Here is a 24,932-nt window from a genome sequence, read left to right as displayed (position 1 = left end):
TACAATATTATGTATTTCATGAATTTATTTTAATTGTTTTACAAAGTTATCAGATAAATATTAATTATGAACTGCTCCTGATGAATTATATTTTGCTGTTTTATTGTGTTTTTGTATCGTATTGATGGTTTCTGCACTTGTGATGTAATTGTGGCGGTAGTAAGTCCCCACTGCAGGCCCAGATGGCAAATGCACTGTCCACCACTGAATAGTTGTAATATTAATAACACCACAGGGCGTATTCGGTTAAGCAGATCATGACACACAGTGACACGGCCTCTCAATTTTCAGATGCTCTGGGCCTCTCCACTGAATGTACTTTCAGTTGTCGGTCAAATATGTTCATATGTCTGTAATACGCCTGGAAATCCCTACGTTTTAGCCACAAGGGTATTTCTGTTTAAAACTGGTGACTGGAATATATCCCACTGAGTCATGAAAAGGCTTTTCCAAACTACGACAAGAAGCGCTAGATACCTGCTAGCCCATCAGCTAACAGGCTTGCTGCAGACCGGTTGCAGGGTCATCTAAAATGCTCAGTGTTGTGTGTGAGTCCGTATAACAGCCACAGTCTTTAATTTGGAATGTGTTGTGTTTTTATGGAGAAGCAAGGTCGAGCCTGAATGTTCCCCAACGGGTTCATCCAGACACCATGAATTATACTCTGCATTAGTGACCAAGATAAGATTGAGAAATTCAAACAATTGGATTTCAGGCTTCTCAGTAGAAAACCATCTGAAACTCAGGGGTGCGTGCACAGGGGTTGTGGGTTCATATCCCACTGGGGCCTCCACTCCCTGAGAAGGAATGCATCAGGAAGGGCATCCGGCGTAAAAACTGTGCCAAACATATATGTCCGTTCATCTGAGATGACACGCTGTGGCGACCCCTATCGGTACAAGCCAAAAGAAACTTACTTACTGAGGCTCCACAAGGCCAATGTTGCATCCAAAATTCTACAAAGGTTGGGTTGGTAAAACACGGTACTTTTCATAGTTGCTGATACTAAATCAGAAAAACAATAAAAGTGTCTGATTTCAACAATTAGTTACAGGCAGGGAGACAAACATGAGGAAAGCTTATTGTTTGGAAAGTGAGTTGACTTGTGTTAAGATTGTTTACATCTCATTTGGAACTGCTGAGTCCAATTAATGTTGCATGTTTTTGGGATGTGGGAGGAAACCGGAGTGCCCGGAAAAAAACCCATGCAGGCACGGGGAGAACATGCAAATTCCACACAGGCGGGTCCAGGATTGAACCCGGTACCTCAGAACTGGGAGGCCAACGCTTTTCTAGCTGATTCACCGTGCCGCCAGCACCGTGTAAGTGGTCGTAATATTGTGTTTGGTGTATTATCCACTTCTAGCCATATTGTACCAAAAGGCTGGGACAGAGACCAGTATATTATATATTGTCGCAAGTGGTTGAAAATCCCGGTGTTCATTTTTTGTTTTATTTCTGTCACTATCTCTAACTAAGATCATCTTGGCTTTGCTTATGGCACTGTTTTATATGGTTGTGTCATCACGACTGCGCATTATTTGTCCCAACAACCTCCATATATAGAGATGAATGAACAATTAATAAATGCTGTAGTCTAAAGTTTGTTCATTCATCTCCTAAGCACCTCCTACATTACACAGTTAGGGTAGTGCACCAAGACACATTGTCTAGGTAGCAGAGGAAAACATTCTTTCACAAATCCAGCTTCTCTGAAAATGAGGCAGCTTTGCATGAAAAAAAAAGGAAGAGTTTGTTTTCAAAACGCGACATAGGCATTTTTTCAGATTTACGAAACTCGCGGCAAAATTATCCAGCTCCGAATGGTAGTTATCGGGATACTCTGATTTTTGTTCAAAGTGCTACATATCGTTCTATATCAGCCAAGGAAGATCGCGTTTTATTTCAAAATGCGACATATCGAGATCTTATTTAGAGCAAAATGCGACATAATTTCGTTCAATCAGCGTGCGCTGCTGAAGCAAGCAGCATCCAATCAGAATTCGTCTAGAGGGAAGTTCCGGTATCTTCCACATCATCATCCAAAATGGCTGCGCCCACGTTTGAGACGTTACTTCAGTTCTCATCCAAGTACCATTGTATCTGAATGTAATAAACATACTGTTTTGTCTATGATTGTGTAATGCTTGAATAGTAATTTTGTTGTTCAAAATATTTCACCAACGATCATTAATGAATGAATAAATTTTTATAATTCTATGCAATCTTTTTTTTTGCCATTTTTTATCAGGAAAGTTATCAGCTATGACTTAAGAAAAGTTGACATTAAGAGGAAATCAACACCCTTGGAGTAGACTCAATTTCTGTCTATGAGCATTATGAATACTGTTATAATTACTACAGACTTATATCCTATTCTGCAGTGTTCTTTCCTCCGACAACGACAGCTATAAATAAAATCACAAGAAAGCAGACTCAATGAGTCAGATTTCAAACAGTGAATTTGTGAGTTTGAAACTGATTTCATTTTGGAGATGTGTGTATGAGATCGACTACCTATTTTTTTTCTGCTGGTATCCCTCGCAACCCATATTAACCTTGGTAGACTGGTTTGAAGCAGTTTACTTTCTTAATGATCTCACATCAACTTATAAACAAAATTAATCAACTGAGTGACACAATGCCTGCAGATGTCGGATTGCAGAATCGCATACAGATACACAAAATTACAATGATGTAAACTCAGCCTTTCCAAGACCTCATACTGAACAAACAGTTTCTAAATAACTGAAAAACACCTTTTTAAAAGAAATTCCCATTTTTTCATCTCCTTTTTCAACATCTGTCATTAGAATTGTAAAAATTGTGACTGGTGACTGACCCTTATTTCTGATACCTAACTCTCTAAATGTGGTGGTCATGGTCTTAAATATTATTTTAAAATGCTTGAAATGTTGAAAGGCAAATAGTTTTCATGATTGCCTATCAACAGCAACTGATTTTTTTAAAAAAATACAGCTGCTCCTGAAGGATTAAGTCGAAATTTGGATATGTCTCACTTTGCCAAGAATAGAATGTTTGGATATGTCTCATTTTGGAGAAAAAATGAAATTTGTCATCAAAAAAAACTCGGTGAATATTAAAGCCAATATTTTTTTTGTAGTATGGTGTTTAATTACTTTTTAGCATCTCTTTCCATCCCCCAATAGTTAGAAACATAAATTGAGTTTATTGTTTTCACTTCAATACCAAGCCCTTTTCTCAAAATGAAAAAAAACGGATATGTCTCATTTTGAAAACAAACTCTTCAAATTGTAAGTAAGAATATCACAGTGTCCACAGTACAGCATTAGAAAAGAATGAACAGGTGAATGAACTTTACACGTCATGTCTTTAATCATCAAAAAGATTTAAGTTGATAATTTGTTCTGTAGAAGCTTAGAACTTGGTATCGTGTTGGACGATTCATATTTTGCCTCCATTCAACCTTTGTGACCAACCTACAGGCGTCCACTTAGAGGAGACTGTGCTGCTTGGGAAAACGTTCCCCTGACCCTCTGTTGCCTCTGCTAATCAATGGGTGGTTTGTACACTCTGTTCTCGACATTCTACAGTCTGTGTGTTTGCGCGTGCACATGAGTGTTCAGCTAATACTGGAGGGTGAATGGATTACCAAGCACAACAGTGTGTCTGGGTGCCTGCAGTGGACTCTCTTCACCAGGCCCTTTCATTGGAGGCCATGCTTGTATTTCAGTACAATATAGAGGACAGAACAATGCTCCAATGACGATGTTTTAGTTTAAAACTAGCATGAGCTGTACCACGGGTAGGGTTACTGTGTTGTACATTTGAACTTCTGAGATTGTGAAATTCAGAATTCATCAATTGTTCTTCAGAAAGTGTGACTTCTGATGTTCTTTTCTGGACAAATCTTGGTTTGATGTCGCAGGTACAAATTGGGGTTTGCCTAGTGAAAAGTTCAATAAAGCTTTTAGTGACTGAGGGAAAGAGGTTGTTCCCCAAAATCTCACAATGCATGGCTGCGGTCATCCTCTCCTTAATACAGTGCAGTTGTCCTGTCCCATGTGTAGAAAAGCACCCCCAAAGCATGATGCTACCACCCCCATGCTTCACAGTCGGGATGGTGTTCTTGGGATGTAATTCATCTTTCGTCTTCCTCCAAACATGGTTCGTGGAATCATGACCAAAATGTTCAATTTTGGTCTCATCTGACCACAAAACCTTCTCCCATGACTCCTCTGTATCATCCAAACAGTCATTGGCAAACTTAAGACGGGCCTTGACATGTGCTGGTTTAAGCAGGGGAACCTTCTGTGCCATGCATGATTTCAAACCATGACGTCTTAGTGTATTACCATCAGTAACCTTGGAAGCGGTGGTCCCAGCTCTTTTCAGGTCATTGACCAAGTCCTGTCATGTAGTCCTGGGCTGATTCCTCACCTTTCTAAGGATCAATGAGACCCCATGAGGTGATATCTTGCATGGAACTCCACTCCAAGTGAGATTGAAGGTCATGTGTAACTTCTTCCATTTTGTAATGATTGCTCCAACAGTGGACCTTTTTCACTAAGCTGCTTGGCAATTTCTCCTTAGCCCTTTCTAGCTGCGTGAAGTTGTACAATTTTGTCTCTGGTGTCTTTGGATAGCTCTTTGGTCTTCGGCATGTTACAAGTTTGAGTCTTACTGATTGTATGGGGTGGACAGGTGTCTTTATGCAACTCACGACCTCACACAGGTGCATCTGATTCAGGATATTACATGGAATGGAGGTGGACTTTTAAAAGCGGACTAACAGGTCTTTGAGGGTAAGAATTCTAGCTAATAGACTGGTGTTCAAATACTTATTTGCAGTGGTATCACATAAATAAATTGTTGAAAAAAATCATACAATGTGATTTCTGGATATTGCTTTTTATATTATCTCTCTCACAGTGGACATGCACCTACGATGAAAATTTCAGACCCTCCATCATTTCTAAGTGGGAGAACTTGCAATATAACAGGGTGTTCAAATACTTATTTTCTTCACTGGAGCGGGTTATGTGATTCATTGCCATTGCTTCTCAAAGAGACTAGACTGCAGGCTCAGCAGTTGGATCAGGGACAAGATATTTGTTGTGATTTTCTGAATCACCCTGGTGTGGATAAGCGAGACGGAAAATTAATGAATGAATGACAGACATTTTTTTTTGCACTATAAAAACTTCATGGGCAGCATGGTGACTCAGCTGGTAAAGCGTTGGTATCACAGTTCTTAGGAGCTGGGTTCGATCCCCGCCCCACCTGTGTGGAGTTTGTATGTTCTCCCCGTGCTTGCATGAGTTTTCTCCGGCCACTCCAGTTTCCTCCCACATCCCCAAAACATGCAACATTAATTGGACACTCTAAATTGCCCCTAGGTGTGATTGTTAGTGTTGCTATTTGTCTCTATGTGCTGGGATAGGCTCCAGCACTTCCCGCGAGCCTCGTGAGGATAAGCGGCAAAGACAATGGATGGATGGATGAAAAACCTCATGTGAAAATCAGAGACATCCTCTGTGATGGGCCAGATGGACTTCCTGGATTGAAGGTGGATTTTAGGTTTTTTATCCAGGTCTTCATGGATTAGCAAATTAGGGTTTGTGTTTATATTGACAGCCTCTATGCATAAGTTTTTTTTTTTTAATTTGTAGCCCAGGATATCTAATGGACAAACTGGAAACCATTTCTTTGTTGCTTTGCCTGCGTTTACCTGCTTTTTAAATGTGGTATGAAGAAGAAAAATGAGCAATGGAATTTGTCTCAGGTTTGATAAATCACATTGTGCATGCTAAATCCACCATCATTAGCATATAATCTTACCAGAACATGTCAAATTAACTGTGCTGCACTAATGCTAGTTGGCTGATGCAATCTTGGGTGTATCTGATTATTCAATAAAATAACCTTTCATAAGTCAGGTGTCACATTGTTGTTTGTATATTTCATGATTAATAGTGGCTGATTTGTTTTTATGCTTGGATGATGATTAAGAACGTTAAAATGTCACTTAAAACTTTGCCTCTACAGTTAATAAAGATTTTATAATGGCAACACTGATTCACAAATTGATCATTTCCATTGTTTCTTTGGGACACAGGATTTTCAAAATTAATTTGACTTCAGAAGTTCGTTTTTAATGAGCATTGCAGATAAAATCTTGTAAAATGTCCTCTGTACCAACCAATGAAAGCTTCTTCATCAAAAAACAAAAAGAGTAGATGAAGAAGTCGAAGCTGACATCAACATACAGTATATATGCTGGACAAGCTGTTTTGCACTTGTACATTGAATCTGTTTTTAGTTTTGGCTGGTTAATCAGTCTGTAATGTTTTGTCATATGGGGCCAGTCAAAATCTTGAGAGGTAGTCCGATTAATGTATGTAAGAACTACAGTAGGAAACAAAAGGAAATGGTTTATGAAACTGACATTAAGTTCAAGCTAACATAGAACCTTAGTACCTTACCCAAATATGCACATCGCATTGACACATACACATTTTACTGGATAGTTAAACATGGTCAAACACACACATTAAATACAAATCTACCTCTGTCACAAATAGACTTATAATATATTGGAACACATCTGTCACAAAGAGACTTATGTTGGAACACATCTACATGTGAACTATATTAGCGCGCGCCCACACACACGCACACACACACACCACACACACATCTAGTAAAATAGCAACTCATGCATATTGGTGTTTATTGCCTACATCCATTTAGGTGTCATTAAAATACATGCTCTTATATTTTCAATCCCTCTATCACTATCTTCCTCACTTACTCATGCTCTCTCCCTCTCAAACACAAACACACACACAAACCCACACATACTTAGTGAACATACATACATACATACATACATACAGTGTGCTCGCCCATCCCCCACATGTATGCATACATATATGCATCCCTCCCCTCTGAAAAAGGCATAATTCACATCCACATTCTCCACACCCACACACAGTTCCTCTATATAAAATACCACACACTAAAGCACGTACACAAGAAGCCAATCAAATGCACTTATATATTGAAATGCTTGCAGAAACACACACAGAGACAGACACACACAAACACACAGACACACACAAACACACTATAAACTTATGCACACTTAACACACTATGCTTGTGGTACACTTATGCTAATGCATGTCACGTTCACAAGCTAAGTAATGTGCACAGACACTAACACAGAAACACACACACACACACACACACGCACGAGCACACAAGCAAAATACTCTCTCTCCACCTCATATGGTTCTCAGATTTCAATGTATGAGCTTTCCAACATATCTGATGGGCTGAAAATGTAATGCACTGTAACATTTGAATGATGGGTGTCTCCTCATGTTGGGGGATTACATTATACATTCATAGCAGAGCAATCCACTACAGGGTAAAAACATTCTGTCCTCAAGGAATAAAACAGCCTTATTGGTATCTGGAGGGTGACAGAAGATTAACGAAATGGTCGGAAAAAACTTGTTGGGTCAAGAAAGAAGCAATTTTCTTTTTTCAAATTTTAAAAATTCTCATAGTTTTCCTAAAAGAAATATGCATTCCATATGTTTTTTTAAATTAAAAAAAGCGATATCAAAGACACAGTGTATGGCAAGAATTCTAAAAGTGGATAATAATAAGACAAGAAGAGGTGGCTGTATTTTTGCTTTTATCTCCATTTTGTTGACTCATTAATGGCTTACTATATACAGTTATATTTCACCCCATCTGACTTGGTGTCTTTGTAGGTACCCTGGATCTCTACATGCCTTGGTAAAATAGACCAAATGTAAAAAATATAATGAGGTAAGAATTGTCACCCTCTACCTGAGCCATCGTCGTATTGTGGTGGACGTGCTTGTATGTCACATAGATCCTCGGAGCTAAGTTGTCTTTGGCTTTATGCCCTTGGCAGGGTCACCAATGAAAACAGGACCAAGGCTATGGACAAGTTAAAGTATGACTCAGAGATCCTATGTGATGATTACGAACTTTGTAAAACGTTTTCCCTCACCCGGGACCCCCTTCCAGAACCACACCTGGAAGTGGGGCTCGATGTCCAGTGCCTGGTGGCCAGGCCAACACCCACGGGAGCCAGGCAAGCACAGCCCGCAAAGAGCTGAGCAGCAGTCAAAGGTGGGGTCCTTAGAGAGCCGTACCCCGGCTCCAGAATATAGCGTTTGGAATGTGGAATCACAATCAGAATCAGCTATAATGGCCATGTATGTAACCAACACACAAGGAATTTGTCTCCGGCAGTTGGTGCCGCCCTGGTATGGCATTCATGTTGAGTACTGAGGAGAACAAACAAGCTAACGAGAATGAGTGACAATAGACATTCATTTATTCGGGGACTATTTCTTATAAGAGTCACAGTTGTGCAAAGACGAAGAGTCTTCTAGTATTTAGAGCACTTAGAGTGTGTCAGCATTATGTTAAGATTAAACAGAGTGGCCTTACTTGTTTGCGGTTCATTGTTATAGTCCAGTGCAATGTCACTGGTGCAGAGGGTGCCCGGTATAGATTATTAATACTAAGACTGATTGGACCAGCAGTGTGTGAGGGTGTGTCCCAACAACGACACAAGGTAGAAAAATGGTAGGGCTGCTGATTTAAAAAGTTAATGACTTAATTGCAAGAGGGGAAAAAAATTACTTTAATGCCTGCTAGTTTTGATTTGCATTGATCGGTAGCACTTACTCGACATAAGGAGCTGGAACAGCTGGTGGCCGGTGTGTGGTGGGTCCAAAAGGATCCTGCCCGCAGTTGTCCTAGTTCGAGTGGCATGCAAATCTTCAAGGGTAGGTGGCGTGGTGCCAACAATCCGTTCAGCGGTTTTCATTGTCAGTTGCTGTCGGAGTTTGTCTTGTTTTTTGGCAGCCTCAAACCAGACTGTGATGGAGCTTGTGTGACAGGCTGTACGTTCTTAGAAACTGCTAGAAGTATATGTTTTGCTGGGCTTTTTTGAGGATGGAGTTGATGTTCGTCTCCCACTTCAAATTCTGTGAAATTGTAATTCCCAAAAACTTGAAGGTCTTGACGGTTGACACGAGACAGTGGGACATCTTCAGGGTCAGCTGTGGTGAAGGATGCCTCTTGAAGTCCACAATCATTTGTAAAGACTTTAGAGTATTCAAAGCCAAGTTGTGTTGGTCACACGAAAGCTCGAGTCTTGCCACTTCCTGTCAATACGCAGACTCGTTGGACTCTTTGATGGGGCCGATGACAGTGGTGTCATCTGCGAACTTCAGGACTTTGTCAGCCTGGTGCCTTGAGGTGCATTTGTTTGTGTAGAGCAAGAAGACCAGAGACGAGAGGACACAACCCTGGGGTACTTGGTGCTGATAGTGCATACATAGCTTCAGCAGGGATACCCAGACTTCCCTTTCCCCAGCCACTTTTTCCAGCTCTTCCAGAGGGATCCCAGGCATTCCCAAGCCAGCCGAGAGACAGTCTCTCCAGCATGTCCTGGGTCATCCTTGGGTTCTCTTTCCGGTGGGACATGCCCAGAACACCTCACCAGGTAGGCGTCCAGGAGTCATCTGAATCACATGCTCCAGCCACCCCTTCTGGCTCCTCTCAATGCAGAGGAGTAGCAGCTCGACACTGAGCCCCTCCCGGATGACCGAGCTTCTCACCCTATCTCTAAGGGAAAGCCCGGACAGCCTGCGGACGAAACTCATTTCGGCCGCTTGTATCCGGGATCTTGTTCTTTCGGTCACGACCCACAGCTCATGCCCATAAGTGATGGTGGGAACGTATATTGACTGGTAAATTGAGAACTTCGCCTTTTGACTTAGCTCCCTCCTTCCCACAATGGACCGATACAAAGTCTGCATCACTGCAGACCCTCCATCAATCCGTCTGTCAATCTCCAGCTCCATTCTTCCCTCACTCGTGAACAAGACCCCAAGATACTTGAACTCCTCCACTTGGGGAAGGATCTCATCCCCGACCTAGAGAGGGGACGCCACCCTTTTCCGACTGAGGACCATAGTCTCGGATTTGGACGTGCTGATTCTCATCCCAGCCGCTTCACACTCTGACTTATTGCCAGCAATGCAGACCAAACTTTGACAGCTGTCGTACAGAGGCCGAACAGCTCGTATCAGGGGGTTTCTGTACCCCATACTCCCGAAGAACCCCCCGCAGGATTCCCCGAGAGATATGGTTGAATGCCTTCTCCAAGTCGACAAAACACACGTAGACTGGTTGTGTGAACTCCCATGCACCCTTGAGGATCCTGCTGAGGGTGTAGAGCTGGTCAACTGTTCCACAGCCAGGACGAAAACCACATTGCTCCTCCTGAATCCAAGACCCGATGTCCCGACGGACCCTCCTCTCCAGTACTCCTGAGTAGATGTTACCAGGGGTACTTGAGAGGAGGGTCCATCGTCAAGGAATGTGATCCCTCTATAGTTTGAACACACCATCCGGTCACCCTTCTTGAAAAGGGGGACCACCACCCCAGTCTGCAAATCCAGAGCCACTGTCCCCAATATCTACGTGATGTTGCAGAGGTAAGTCAACCAGGACAGCCCTACAATATTAAGAGCCTTTAGGAACGAATCTCATCCAGCCCCGGGGCCCTGCCACCAAGGAGCTTTTTAACCACCTCAGTGACCTCAACTCCAGAGATAGAAGAGCCCACCTCAGAGCACCTAGACTCACCTTCCTCGTTGGATGACATGTTGGTGGAATTGAGGAGGTCCTCGAAGTATTCTCCCCACCGACTCACAACATCCCGAGTTGAGGTTAGCATCGCCCAATCCCCACTATACACAGTGTTGATGGTGCACTGCTTCACCCTCCTGAGACGCCGGATGGTGGACCAGAATTTCCTCAAAGCCGTCCTGAAGTCGTTCTCCATGGCCTCACCAAACTTCTCCCACACCTGGGTTTTTGCCTCAGCTGCATTCCGCTTGGCCAGCCGATACCTGTCAGCTGCCTCGGGAGTCCCACAGGCCAGAAATGCCCGATAGGACTCCTTCAGCTTGACAGCATCCCTCACTGTTGGTGTCCACCAACGTGTTCGTGGGTTGCAGCCACGACAGGCACCGACCACCTTATGGCCACAGCTCCAGTCGGCCTCCTCAACAATGGAGGCGCAGAATATCGTCCCCTCGGATTCAATGTCCCCTCCCTCCTCCGGGAGCAAAGTTCTTTTGGAGGTGGGAGTTGAAATTCCTTCTGACAGGGGAATCTGCCAGCTGTTCCCAGCAGACCCTCACAATACGTTTGGGCCTGGCACATTGGACTGGCATCTTCCCCCACCATTGGAGCCAACTCACCACCAAGTGATGATCAGTTGACAGCTCCGCCCCTCTCTTTACCCAAGTGTCCAAGACATGTGGTCCCAAGTCCGATGACACAACCACAAAGTCGATCATCGAACTGCGACCTAGGGTGTCCTGGTGCCAAGTTCACATGTGAACACCCTGATGCCTGAACATCGTGTTTGTTATGGACAATCCGTGATGAGCACAGAAGTCCAGTAACAGAACACCACTCGAGTTATGATTGGGGTGGTTGGGGGGGGGGCGTTCTTTCCAATCACGCCATTCCAGGTCTCACTGTCATTGCCCACGTGGGCATTGAAGTCCCCCAGCAGAATAATGGAGTCACCAGAGGGGGCGCTCTCCAGCATTCCCTCTAAGGACTCCAAAAAGGGTGGGTCCTCTGCATTGCTGTTTGTGCATAAGCACAAACAACAGTCAGGACCCGTCCCCCTACCTGCAGGCGGAGGGAATCTACCCTCTCATCCACTGGGGTAAACGCCAACATACAGGCCCCGAGCTGGGGGGCAATAAGTATACCCACACCAGCTCGGCGTCTCTCCCCGTGGGCAACTCCAGAGTGGAACAGAGTTCAACCCCTCTCAAGAGGAGTGGTGCCAGTGCCCATGTGGTGCATAGAGGCGAGTCCGACTATATCTAGTCGGAACTTCTCGACCTCACGCACCAACTCAAGCTCCTTCCCTGCCAAAGATTTGACATTCCATGTCCCTACAGCTAGTTTCTGAAGCCAGGGATCGGATCACCAAGGTCCCCGCCTTTGGCCGCCACCCAGCTCATATTGCACCCAACCACTATGGCCCCTCTCACAGGTGGTGAGCCCATGGGAAGGGGGACCCATGTTACCCTTTCGGGCTGTGGCCGGCCGAGCCCATTCGTGGCCACTAGGCGCTCCCCTTCGAGCCCAACCTCCAGACCTGGCTCCAGTGGGGGGCCCCGGTGACCCGCGTCCGGGCAAGGGAAACCAAGATCCAATTTTTGCAGTCATCATAAGGGTTTTGAAGTCGTACTTTGTTTGGTCTCTCACCTAGGACCTGTTTGACATGGATGACCCTAACAGGGGCATGAAGCCCCAGACAACTTAGCTCCTACGATCATCGGGACACACAAACGCCTCCACCACGATAAGGTGACGGCTTGAGGAGGGGAGTGGTACACTCATAATTACAAATGTTACAGTCCTTACGCAGCTTATCAATGTGGTTTATAATGACAGATTGCTTATGCGCTGCCCACCGCCAGAATTTTTTTACATAAAGACATGCCTCCGTCGCCAAGCATTGTTGGCGAGCGCACATAAGTGGGGACAAATGAAAAAAAATTCAACCTGCAGGCCAGCTGATTGTGGAAACTTGGAACACACGTCCCGTCACATACCACACACTGCGGCGTGTGAATATTGCTGTACTGGCAATGTTTGCTTCTACCCACAGTATGCATATGAAAAGTCTTTCTCAAATTTAAAATACAACAATAAGACCAACTTACATTCATGAATATCGGATTGAAGTCTCAAAGGCTGCATGAAGTTTAATTTAATGACGTATGAAACGAATGACAAGTCATCAGCAAGGAATTCGCATTAATTGTAAAAAGTGCTTTTGTCATCATTGGTTAGCAACAGTACAATGTTATTTAAATGAATTTAGAGACTTATTGTACTCTTAAAGTGTTGATCTTACATAAAATGCATGAATCCCTTGTATTTAGTTTTTAAAATATTAGATGGCTGTTTTGGAATTATATTTTAAAATATTTGCCATTTATAGCTCTCTCAGCCTAAAAGGTTCCAAACTCCTGGTGTAGAGTGACTCGGAAGTGGTTGGAAAAGATGGAAATGGGGACTCAACATAGCCTACGTCATATCCAAGTGATGGACCCCTTTATTGCAATGTAGAATTCCAGCAGTTAGGGGTAACAAAAATGCCAGTTTCGACCTCTAAACTAAGTAGACTTTCCCAAGACAAAACTATGTAGTTGTTTGTAATACACGTTTCACATTAAGTTTAATAGTAAACTTAAACGAGAAGTGATATTCAACATCTTGAAGCCTCTTTTTGTTTATGAATTGCTTAATATTTGTGAAACTGCTGCTTATTGTGAAGTGAGTTGAATTAAGTTGACTGTCCTATCTCAAGTTTGTGCTCCCAACTCAAAGCAAAAAAAAAAAAAAAAAACAGCTGGATGACTGCTCATATCTCAAAAACAAGTTGGGTCACTCATATCACAACCCACCACTGCATATGTATGTACAGTTTATGTGGTGTTGGTCCTGCATGCAGTCAGTAGCTTAAAAGCTCAAGCAGATCACAACATTATATCCGAAACATGTATGATTTTCAGTTTGTGCATTTGAAACATGAACTGCATCTTTGTAGTTTCAATGATGTACCATGTAGGCACTAATGCACTTTTGCCTTTTCCACATTGTAACCACTGTTCAGCAGTCGACCCCCACACAATTCAATTATTGATGTGTTTCTTTAAAATAAAACCTTTCAGATCTTCAATGCTTTTATACATATTTAAAGATTTAGGTTTTTGTTTTTAGTCCTACCTTGGACTTCTCATTAGTTGAGAAGCTGCTCAGCCACAAGTCTACTTTACGGATGTCAAATATGGGGTCAAAATGCCTATAGGTTTTTATGGTTCTGTTTGGAAATTGTATTTCTATTGACAGCAATTCTATTCAGGCTTTCTTTCTTTCTTTTTATGGATTTTTTTTTATCCTGACACAAGAGACAATATACACATAATGTTTTTTAAATTATAATGTGTGAAAACTATATTAAAGATCAGCATTTAAATTTTGGAGCTGGCTAGAACCACAGATAAAGACAGTTTAAAAGAAGGAATGAACAAACAAAATTAACTTTGGGTTTTTATTATAAAACACATTTTCAGTCTAAAATTTTTTGGTTGGATTGAGTGATACATCGCCTAACGACTGCAATATATGTTGCAAAATAAGTTGTTGGAGTTCCCCCCTTTTACATTCAATAAAAATAAATCATTTGAACAATTGATATTTACTCAAGACTTTCAGCTTTTTCGATGTATTTCAGTCAAACAATCTTTGGATGGATGGATGGATGGATGGATTAAAATGACACGCTTGTGTCCCAAGCGCTCCAATCAACATTTTCCGTGCTCTCGTTTCCTGATAAAAGGATTTTTAGGACATTTAATGCATGTTAGCCAATGCGCAAACGTTGAAAGTCGTGAGACATGGCCCCAAAATGTTTAAGACATTCATAATGTTTATCCTATTTTAAAACGTTCCTATTGTCGGAAAACTTGCTAAACAAAAAAATGACAATAGATTATGATTTTTTTGTTGATTAAAATTTTAATTAAAGTTAAATTAGAGTTTTGCTCACAAAACATGCATAGGAAAAATATTCAAGAGCAAAGAATGTACAAACACTGCAAAAATTGTGAAAATAGATAAGGGATAATGCCCTGCGATTGGCTGGTGACCAGTTCAAGGTGTACACCACCTCCTGCCCAAAAGATAGCTGGGCTAGGCTACATAGAGACAAACACCCGCACTCACAATCACACTTGGAGGAAATTTAGAGTGTCCAATTAACGTTGCATGTTTTTGGGTTGTGGGAGGAAACCAGAGTGTTCGGAGAAAACCCACAAGGCACGGGGAGAACATGCAAACGCCACACAGGTGGGACCAGAAAAGTGGGGCGTGCAATATTATTCTGCCCCTTTACTTTCAGTGCAGCAAACTCACTCCAGAAGTTCAGTGAGGATCTCTGAATGATCCAATGTTGACTGATGATGATAAATAGAATCCACCTGTGTAAGCAAGTCTCCGTATAAATGCAATTACTCTGTGATAGTCTCAGTGTTCTGTTTAAATTGCAGAGAGCATTATGAAGACCAAGGAACACACTAGGCAGGTCCGAGATACTGATGTGGAGAAGTTTAAAGCTGGATTTGGATACAAAAAGATTTTCCAAGCTTTAAACATCTCAAGCAGCACTGTGCAAGCAATCATATTGAAATTCAAGACATATCAGACCACTGCAAATCTACCAAGAGCCAGCCATCCCTCTAATACTTCACATGGAACAAGGAGATGACTGATCAGAGATGCAGCCAAGAGGCCCATGATCACTCTGGATCAACTCCAAAGAGTCTGTCCATAGGAGAACAATAAGTCGTACACTGTACAAATCTGGCCTTTGTGGAAGCATGGCAAGAATAAAGACTTTTCTCAAAGATATCCATAAAAAGTCTCGTTTAAAGTTTGCCACAAGCCATCTGGGAGACTCACCAAACATGTGAAAGAAAGTATTCTGGTCAGACGAAACCAAAATCGAACTTTTTGGCCACAGTGCAAAACGTTATGTTTGGCGTAAAAGCAACAGTGCTCATCACCCTGAACACACCATCTCCACTGTCAAACATGGTGGTGTCAGCCTCATGGTTTGGGCCTGCTTTTCTTCAACAGGGACAGGGAAGATGGTTAAAATTGATGGGAACATGAATGGGGCCAAATACAGGACCATTCTAGAAGAAAACCTGTTGGAGTCTGCAAAAGTCCTGAGACCGGGACAGAGATTTATCTTCAAACAGGACAATGATCCAAAACATAATGCCAAATCTACAATGGAATGGTTCACAAATAAATGCATGCAAGTGTTAGAATGGCCAAGTGAAAGTCCAGACCTAAATACAATCGAGACTCTATTGGCAGAGCCGAATACAGTTGGTCACAAACTCTCTCCATCCAACCTCACTGAGCACGAGCTGTTTTGCAAAGAAGAATGGGCAAGAATTTCAGTCTCTTGATGTGCAAAACTGCTGGAAAAATACCCCAAGCGACTTGCAGCTGTAATTGCAGCAAAAGGTGGTACTACAAAGTATTAACACAAGGGGACCGAATAATATTGCACGACCCACTTTTCACGTTTTTATTCGTTAAAAAAGTTTAAAATATCCAACAAATGTTGTTCCACTTCACGATTGTGTCCCACTTGTTTTTGATTCTTGACAAAAAAAATTCATTTTATATCTTTATGTTTGAAGCCTGAAATGTGGGAAATGGTTGAAATGTTCAAGGGGGCCGAATACTTTCACAAGGCACTGGATATACTTCATAGACGTAACTAAAAACCAGCTGGTAAAAAAAAAACATTCTGGGTTTAGTTCTTTAAATATAGATTGAGTATAATTATCACAAGAACAAACAATTGAATTTTATCTGTCATATCTTCTTTTTCTTTCAGCTTGTCCCGTTTTTCTGTTATCTTATCTCGGGCATCCTCCTCTCGAACAACCACTGTCCTCATGTCCTCCCTCACAACATTCATCAAACTTTTCTTTGGTCTTCCTCTCACTCTTTTGCCTGGCAGCTCCATCCTCAGCACCCTTCTACCAATATATTCACTCTCTCGCCTCTGTAAATGTCCAAACCATCAAAGTCTGCTCTCTCTAACCTTGTCTCCAAAACATCCAACTTTGCCTATTCGTCTTATGAGCTCATTTCTAATCCTATCCAACCTGTTCACACCAAGCAAGAACCTCAGCATTTTCATTTCTGCCACCTCCAGTTCTGCTTCCTGCTGTTTCTTCAGAACCTTATCTGTGTATCATGCCCAGCCTCACCACTGTTTTAACTTTGCCCTTCATCCTCGCGGATACTCTTTTGTAACATAGAACACGAGACACCTTCCGCCAACTGTTCCATTCCACTTGGACCCGTTTCTTCGCTTCCTTAGCACACTCACCATTGCTCTGTATTGTTGACCCCAAGTATTGGAAGTCCACCCACCCTTGCTATCTCTTCTCCCTGGAGCTTCACTCTTCCTCCTCCGCCCCTCTCATTCACGTCGAAATATATTCTGCTTCACTTCGGCTAATCTTCAGTCCTCTCCTTTCCAGTGCGTACCTATGTCTTTCTAATTGTTCCTCTGCCTGTTCCCTGCTTTCACTGCACATCACAATATCATCTGTGAACATCATGGTCGTAGGGGATTCCAGTCTAACCTCGTCTGTCAGCCTATCCATTACTACAGCAAACAGGAAGTGGGTCAGCGCAGAATCCTGATGCAATCCCATCTCCACCTTAAATTTTTCTGACACACCTAACATCTCACCACTGTTCTACTGCCCTCATACATGTCCTGTACTATTCTAACATATTTCTCCGCCACACCAGACTTGCGCATGCAATACCACAATTCCTCTCTAAATACTCTGTCAGTCTTTCTCTAGATCTACAAAGACACAATGTAGCTCCTTCTGACGTCCTCTGTACTTTTCCACGAGGCTCTTCAAGGCAAATAATGCATCTGTGGTACTCTTTCCAGGCATGAAAACATACTGTTGCTTGCAGATACTTACTTCCGTCCTGAGTCTAGCTTCCACTACTCTTTCCCATAACCTTTACTTGCTGCACATCCTTCCCATCTCTATCCTTCTGTCTGGCCAACATGTAGAGATCTTTTCCTCCTTCTTTAGTATCCAACCTGGTGTACATGTCATCATATTCCTCTTGTTTAGCCTTCGCCACCTCAAGCTTTGCCCTACGTCGGATCTCAATGCATTCCTTCCTCCTCTCCTCAGTCTTCTCCGTGTCCCACTTCTTCGTTAATCTCTTTCCTTTGATGACTTACCGTATTTTGGGGTTCCACCATCAAGTCTCCTTCTCCCCTTTCCTACCCGCAGTACTCTCCTGCTTGTCTCTCTGAATGCTTTGGGAGTAGTATTCCAGTCTTCTGGGTGCTCTTCCTGACCATCTTTTCGAAAGGCCACACAACATTCTTCCTTTGTCAACTTCCACCACCTAATTCTCTGCTCTACCTTTGTCGTTTTTATCGTCCTAGCTGTTAGTTTTATCACCTAACTTCCTGGAATAATTGCACAAATAACAGACAAGAAGTCGTCTTTCTTCTGATCAGGAGGACGTGAGAGACAGGCCATTTACAGTCTCCAAACACGTTCTGTACCAGCCTCTCACGTACTCTTTTTTTTTTTTTTATATTAGAAAACGCACAAGGTCAAAAGGAGGGGTGAGCAGATGAAATGAACAAAGGTACAGTTTTGGTGATGATGTGGCACATTCTTTGGTTATGAGTTGTCCTTGGCCACTTCTCGGAAGATACTGTTGCATCTGTGTGTAGGAGCTTGTCCTGTGAACAAGACTCTTCGAAGCAAGGATGATACTTTGGCTTTGTTGCAAGTCCATAATAAATATATTAACGCTAACGCTAACATTTCCCCCCTGTTTATTATGTATTTGCACAAATTCTTATACCTTCTTGCAACTTCTTCTTTCGAATAAATTTTTATGAAAATGAATACACGCACAAAAAAAAATAAAAATAAAATCATCGTCGTTGTCACGGTCATTCTTCACCATTGAAGGATACATCTCCGCCACCAGTTCGTTCGTGGGTGACATAACAGTGTTAATAACTTTCACAATGAGAGCACGCAGACAAGGAATCCAACAACATCCACACAAGGTCAAAATTGCTGGAAAAACAACAATTGATACCAAATTTGAGGACAACAGGGCTGTCTATCTCCCAAAGGCATTCATCCAGGTCTCTCACACGGAAGTGTCAATACCAGAACGAGCTGCAGGGTTCGAAGCCCCTCGGTTGCAAGACTCCAGAGCTGTGTGTTGGCCTTCACTTCGCAACATTGTTCTCTGAACATAGCACAGATTTCTCCTCTCTCAGCCAACCAGTCAACAGCAACTCCGCTTCGGAATGCCATAAATGAGCAGATAACTACAAACCCTCTCTGTGTCCAATTGCCCAATTCCTGTACATTGTGATGAATGGAGTTGATTCTGTCCACGTTTTTGTTCGTTGTACGGCAACAACCTGAGGACTCAAATCATACTGCCAAATTGATCACCCAATTTATACTCACTTGGAACATCACTGGCGTCGATGTATGTTAAAACACTTGTTGTTCCCATACCGCTTCTCCTCTGACCAAGGGTAAAACTGCATGTACAGTAGATGTAAATTCATAAACAGACATGGGATGAACAGACAAATGGCAATAATCAAGTTATTGAACCACAGTAACCTGTTGCATTTTTTTTCAATTTATACCCCCGCATCACCATCAGATGTCTCTATCACAAAAATGATTTTATGCATCAATGCTGATAAATTTCCAAATTTATTTGCGGTTCCAATAAATTTTATGTACATCATAAGAAAACAATGTTTTGTTTTTCAAAAGAAGTTAGTGTATACCCAATCACATTTTTTTTTTCTTCATTATCAGGTACCGTTCCTCTCATAAGTTCAATTTTGTTTGCCGCTTACCCTCATAAGGGTCGCGGGAGTCCCGGAGCCAATCCCAGCTGTCATCGGGCAGGAGGCAGGGTACACCCTGAACTGGCTGCCAGCCAATCGCAGGGCACATCGAGACAGATGAGAGTCACACTCACAGTCACACGTATGGACACTCCAGAGTGTCCAATCAATGTTGCACGCTCCTGGGACGCGGGAGGGAAATGGAACGCTCGAAGGAAACCTACACAGGCATTGGGGAAACATGCAATTCCATACAGGAGGAGCTGGGACTAAACCCCAGTACTCAGAACTGTGAGGCCAAAACCTTACAGTTCCATCACTGTGATGCCTTTTTTCTACCATGAGAACCCAATTATTATTTTGAAATGCCTGTTGCAATTTGAAACCAATTTTGTACATGTAATTTAGTGTTTATTTCAATGAACTCAAATTCCCCTTTTTTTTCTTTGCAGGTATCGAATTTGTTTTCTAGGACCTTAGGTGGTTCCCACAGGTACTACTCGAGCAGAAAAATAAAATCCAACACCCAACATAAAAATGTAACTATTTAGTTGCCATTATGATAGCAGACTCACTCCCCGAAATGCCTCGGTCGGGGTGTTTTCTTCACTGGAGTGAGACAGAAGGGTTCTAAATACCACAACCCCCTTTGTAACTGGACTACAGCGACTTTGGCAGTGGAAATTTGAACAGCTATCTTACAAATAGCTAATCAAACACATTACTATTAAAAATGGTTTCAAAATCAATAACCTTCTTACAATGAGACAAATTAACTCGAGTATTTCACTCTGCTATTTTTAAAGCTGTTGGCATGTTTGGTTGGAAAGAGTTCTATCCATTTTGAAAAGGCATCTATAATGGCCAAACCCTTTTTTTGTTTTGTTTTTTTTTTCTTCACTTTTAATTCAATAGACTCATGGATAGTTTTTAAACAGATATTGTGGTGTAAGGAACTGTCCTCTACATTGGCTCAAATTAACTTGTGGATTATGTCTTGCACGTCAAACATGTCCTACATTTTTTTGAATAAAAATTGAAGCCATAAATTGTGTAGTTGATTGTATAGACTCATATCCCTCCTGTTTGAAATATGTGACAAAATCATAGCTCAAAATGGCCGCCTATTTATAGGATAGGTTTGTTGTTTGGTCACACATAGATGTCTTTTTACAACGTTGCGCGTATCTTCTTAATGTGTCTTTTATCTAAATTTTGTCATTAATCTTTTTTTTTCAATGCAGATTCCTTTAGTATTCTATCAGCAAAAGCATTTCCCAATGAAATCATATCTTTGTTTGATGTACGTGTGAGGCATTTGCATACAGTAACAGTTTTTTTGGCATTTGCATTGCAATAATTAAATTAACCAACAATTTTGCATGTGTTACTTTGGCTATGGATGAATTCATCCCCCTATTTTTTTTCCAGTGCTGCGCAAAAACATGCACTGTTGCAAATGCATATTGGCTCTCTAGACCATGCATTTTCATAGTTGAGGCTTCTACAAATAGCACTTCTCTTCTTTCTAAAAGCTGATCTCTCAGGCCACTTCTACTTTTGGCTCATATTTCTGCTCACTTTTGACAATGATGTTTTGCACCATCCTCATGACTTGCTCATGACGTGGTAATAATTCTTGCTGGGTTCAATGTCGCTTGTTTGTCTCGATACGCAATGCAGGGACTGAATGTGGTACTCTTAGAGTCAGAGGATGGAACAAAACTATGGTTGAACTTGTTTCTACAGCAATAGATGTCACAATAACTGCTTTTACATAATGGGGTAATGCAAATGCTACACTGAATCTCTATGTTGTACTAAAACTGAGGTCATAAAATGACCCTTACAATGTAGTATGTGCTTGAAGGATTTGCTATAATCTGACACTACTTCCTTCTTTATCTCACAGAAAGCTTTTTCTGATTCTTCTGTCCATTTTAACAATGATGTCATTTTGAGGTCTTCCTCATACAGTAATTTGGACAAAGGCACAGTTATTGCTGCATAGTTTGTTTGTGGTTTTGGTACATTAAGTACAACTTTTTTTTCTATCATGTAATAGTGTCCTAAGCTCTTATCTTGTTGTTAACTTGTTCCTGCTAACCTTGTGTCCCTCCTGTGCTAAATGTTTTAACAATGCTATTGTATCACGTTGCAAGTTTCCTTGTGGGGTGATGCAAGCAAAACACCATCTACATAAAGTACAATTCGATCGCCACTTGATAGTTCAAATGTGGACATAATAGCTGTCATAACTTGTGAATAAATTGTTGGCCTTTCACAGTACTCTTGAGATAATCTGATAAATGTGTATTTTTACCTTCAAATGCAAATGCAACTGCAACTCAATCCACTACCGTAAAAACTTTTGTATCTGGACTTAATTAATTCAGTAACGTGTTTGTTTGTCTGAGACACAAGGTGCTCGCTGTGTTAACAGCGGCATTTACTGCTTGGAGGTCTTGAACCGTTCTCCAACCTTCTGATGGGGGTGCCTATTTTTTTTTTTTTTTTCTGGAGTGTATTTGTTGAGTTTGTTTTCGTAATGAAAATCTGGCCCTGGAGTTTTTGTGTACCACACTATTACATTATTAAAGTCTTCATTCATCTTATCATGTTGTTCTGTTAGGAAATGTTCTGCTTGCTGTAGCAGTGTATATTACATTATTAAAGTCTTGATTCATCTTATCCTGTTGTTCTCTTAGAAAATGTTCTGCTTGCTGTAGCAGTGTCTTTCCCATAAAAGTTGTAGCTTGTCTGTTTCTTTTTATCTTTCATAATCTTCTCCACATGGAGGGCATGATTAACATATTCCTCCTTTATGTCAGTAGACCGGTAAATGTAATGTTTGTTTACCCAGCTGTGATTTATGTCTTTTAAACCTGAATGGAGAGCATGTCAACTGCTGTTGAAATGGCCTATTCCACATCTTCCTGCAGGCCACTCGAAATCTTGAATACACTTATCATTCTCACTCTGTATTCCTCAAAAGGCTCATCATATTTCATTTTTCTTCTCCTATTTTAATGTAATTTGCTCTATGTCTAAAATGCTGAGTTGCTCTCTGAATTTTAAAATTTTCCATATCTTCTACATATTGATTCATGTCGGCTTTGTGTGAAGTGTTATCTTCCACAGCCTTTTTTAACAACACCCATAGTCCAAGTCCTATGCACTAAAAAGTCAGGTCGGCGCCATTTTGTGTGTCGGGCTTGGTTACTTGGATCCTTGTTTACAAGTCGCTTAACTTGATGATAAGTTGGTCATTTGTGCAGCAGTCTGTTCTGGAGATAGTAGTCTTCCCAGTCTTTTCGACCATTTCAAGTCAGTTCTGTCTGATCAAGTCATTCTGCGTGGTGGTGTAAGTCAGGGTTGGGGGTGTGGTTGGTTTTCTCCATTCATTATCTTGTTCTTTCCTTTTTCTGCCTCCTTCCTCTCTTGTAACCACCATTAGGTATTGTCATACCTATCTTGGGTCTTTTTAGTAAGGTCAACTTTATTTCTACAATCTGTTATTTATCAGATGAATTATTTTACGCGAATTAAGATGGCCAGCAGAATTGTATTTTGTCATCTATTTATGTAAATATTTTAGCTTATCTGTGCTTTCTGCTTCGACAAATTTCCAATCCTTGCAAGTTAAGTTGTCCCTTTCCTTTTGTTTACTAATATATTTCCTCATTTTACGAAATTGGAGCCAACACACTACACCTGGTGTGTACTACGGTTGGCGTTTTTGTATTAGACAGGGTGAATGTTAAATACACTTGCTTGGTATTCCTCAGGCTTCTACCCAGAAGGGCGGAGGAATCTTGCCTTTGCATCCAAACAAGTCGTCACTTCCTATGGTGTCTCTCAAACACTCGTTTACACAATCACACACGGTTTATTCTGCAGTTTTATTCGATGTTATTTTACACAGACTGGATTTTATTTTCCACGGAATTTAAGTACGCACACGAGTCCAGCCTCGTTACACGGAATTTAACTGTAACCTATACAGACGATTCCGCCCTTGTTACGGTCCACGGAATTTAAGTGCAGACGAGTCCGCCCTCGTTTACCTTTTAATGTACAGATGTGTCTGCCCTCATTATGCGGAATTAAACTGTGACCGATACAGACGAGTCCGCCCTCGTTACACGGAATTTAACTGTAACGTATACAGACGAGTCCGCCCTTGTTACGCGGAATTTAACTGTACTTCCTACACGTTACGTTCGTGTAGACTGCGACGCACCTTCGCAGATTTCCCGTCGACAATCACTCCTCGTAAGAAAACTGTAAAACTTACCGAGACGTCTTATGTCAGTTGGATTTCCGTCAACCCTCAGATCCCAGTTAGAGAGTTCGAGGACCAGTTCCTTAACGGGTCTGTGTTGCCTTGGCCACGGTCTTCCTGGAGGTCGACTCTGAAGCCGGGATCCTCGGGTATCTTGGAATCTGGCTCGAAGGACCCAGAAAATGTTAGGTTTATCACCTAACTTGCTGGCATAATTGCACAAATAACGGACAAGAAATCGTCTTTCTCTTGATCAGGAGGACGTGAGAGACAGGCCAGTTATAGTCTCCAAACACGTTCTGAACCAGCTTCTCGCGTACTCTTTTTTTTTTTTTTTTTTTTTTTTTAATTGGAAAACACACAAGTTCAAAAAGAGGGGTGAGCAGATGAAATGAACAAAGGTACAGTTTTGGTGATGATGTGGCACATTCTTTGGTTATGATGGAGTTGTCCTTGGCCACTTCTAGGAATATAATGTTGCACCTGTGTGTAGGAGCTCGTCCTGTGAACAAGACTCTTTGAAGCAAGGATGATACTTTGGCTTTGTTGCAAGTCCATAATAAATATATTAATGATAACTCTAACACTATCCACTACCGGAGTCATCCTACACACCACCATCTATGCTGTCGAGCCACACTCTCCCCACGACTACTTTACAGTTGGTAACCTCCTTCAGATTACATCGTCTGCACAAAATATAATCCACCTGCGTGCTTCTACCTCCGCACTTGTAGGTCACTCTATGTTCCTTTGTCTTTTGGAAATAAGAGTTCACCACTGCCAATTCCATCCTTTTTGCTAAATCCACCACCATCTGCCCCTCCAAGTTCCTTTGCTGAATACCGTACTTAGCGATCACTTCTTCATCGCCCCCGTTTCCTTCGCCAACATGTCCATTGAAATCTGCACCAATCACAACTCTCTCTGTGTCTGGGATGCTCAGGACAACTTCATCTAGTTCCTTCCAGAATTTCTCTTTAAACTCGAGGTCATATCCTACCTGTGGGGCATAGCCGCTAATCACATTATA

At 41.8% G+C, this 24,932-nt stretch overlaps 1 protein-coding gene across 1 annotated transcript in view; it reads right to left on the bottom strand.

Moving 5' to 3' along the window:
• Nucleotides 1–24,492, bottom strand: part of tox (thymocyte selection-associated high mobility group box) — a 135,436-nt gene extending 110,944 nt beyond the window's left edge. The window contains exon 1 of the mRNA XM_061839841.1: nucleotides 23,912–24,492. The gene's annotated coding sequence lies outside the window, so the exon portion shown is untranslated. The remainder of the gene's footprint in view (nucleotides 1–23,911) is intronic.
• Nucleotides 24,493–24,932: the final 440 nt, after the last annotated feature.

This window comes from Syngnathoides biaculeatus, chromosome 13 (assembly GCF_019802595.1).
Source record: "Syngnathoides biaculeatus isolate LvHL_M chromosome 13, ASM1980259v1, whole genome shotgun sequence".
NCBI classification, from domain to species: Eukaryota; Metazoa; Chordata; class Actinopteri; order Syngnathiformes; family Syngnathidae; genus Syngnathoides; species Syngnathoides biaculeatus.
Note: the sequence above shows the minus strand (reverse complement) of the source record. Positions and strands in the feature narration are given on the sequence as shown.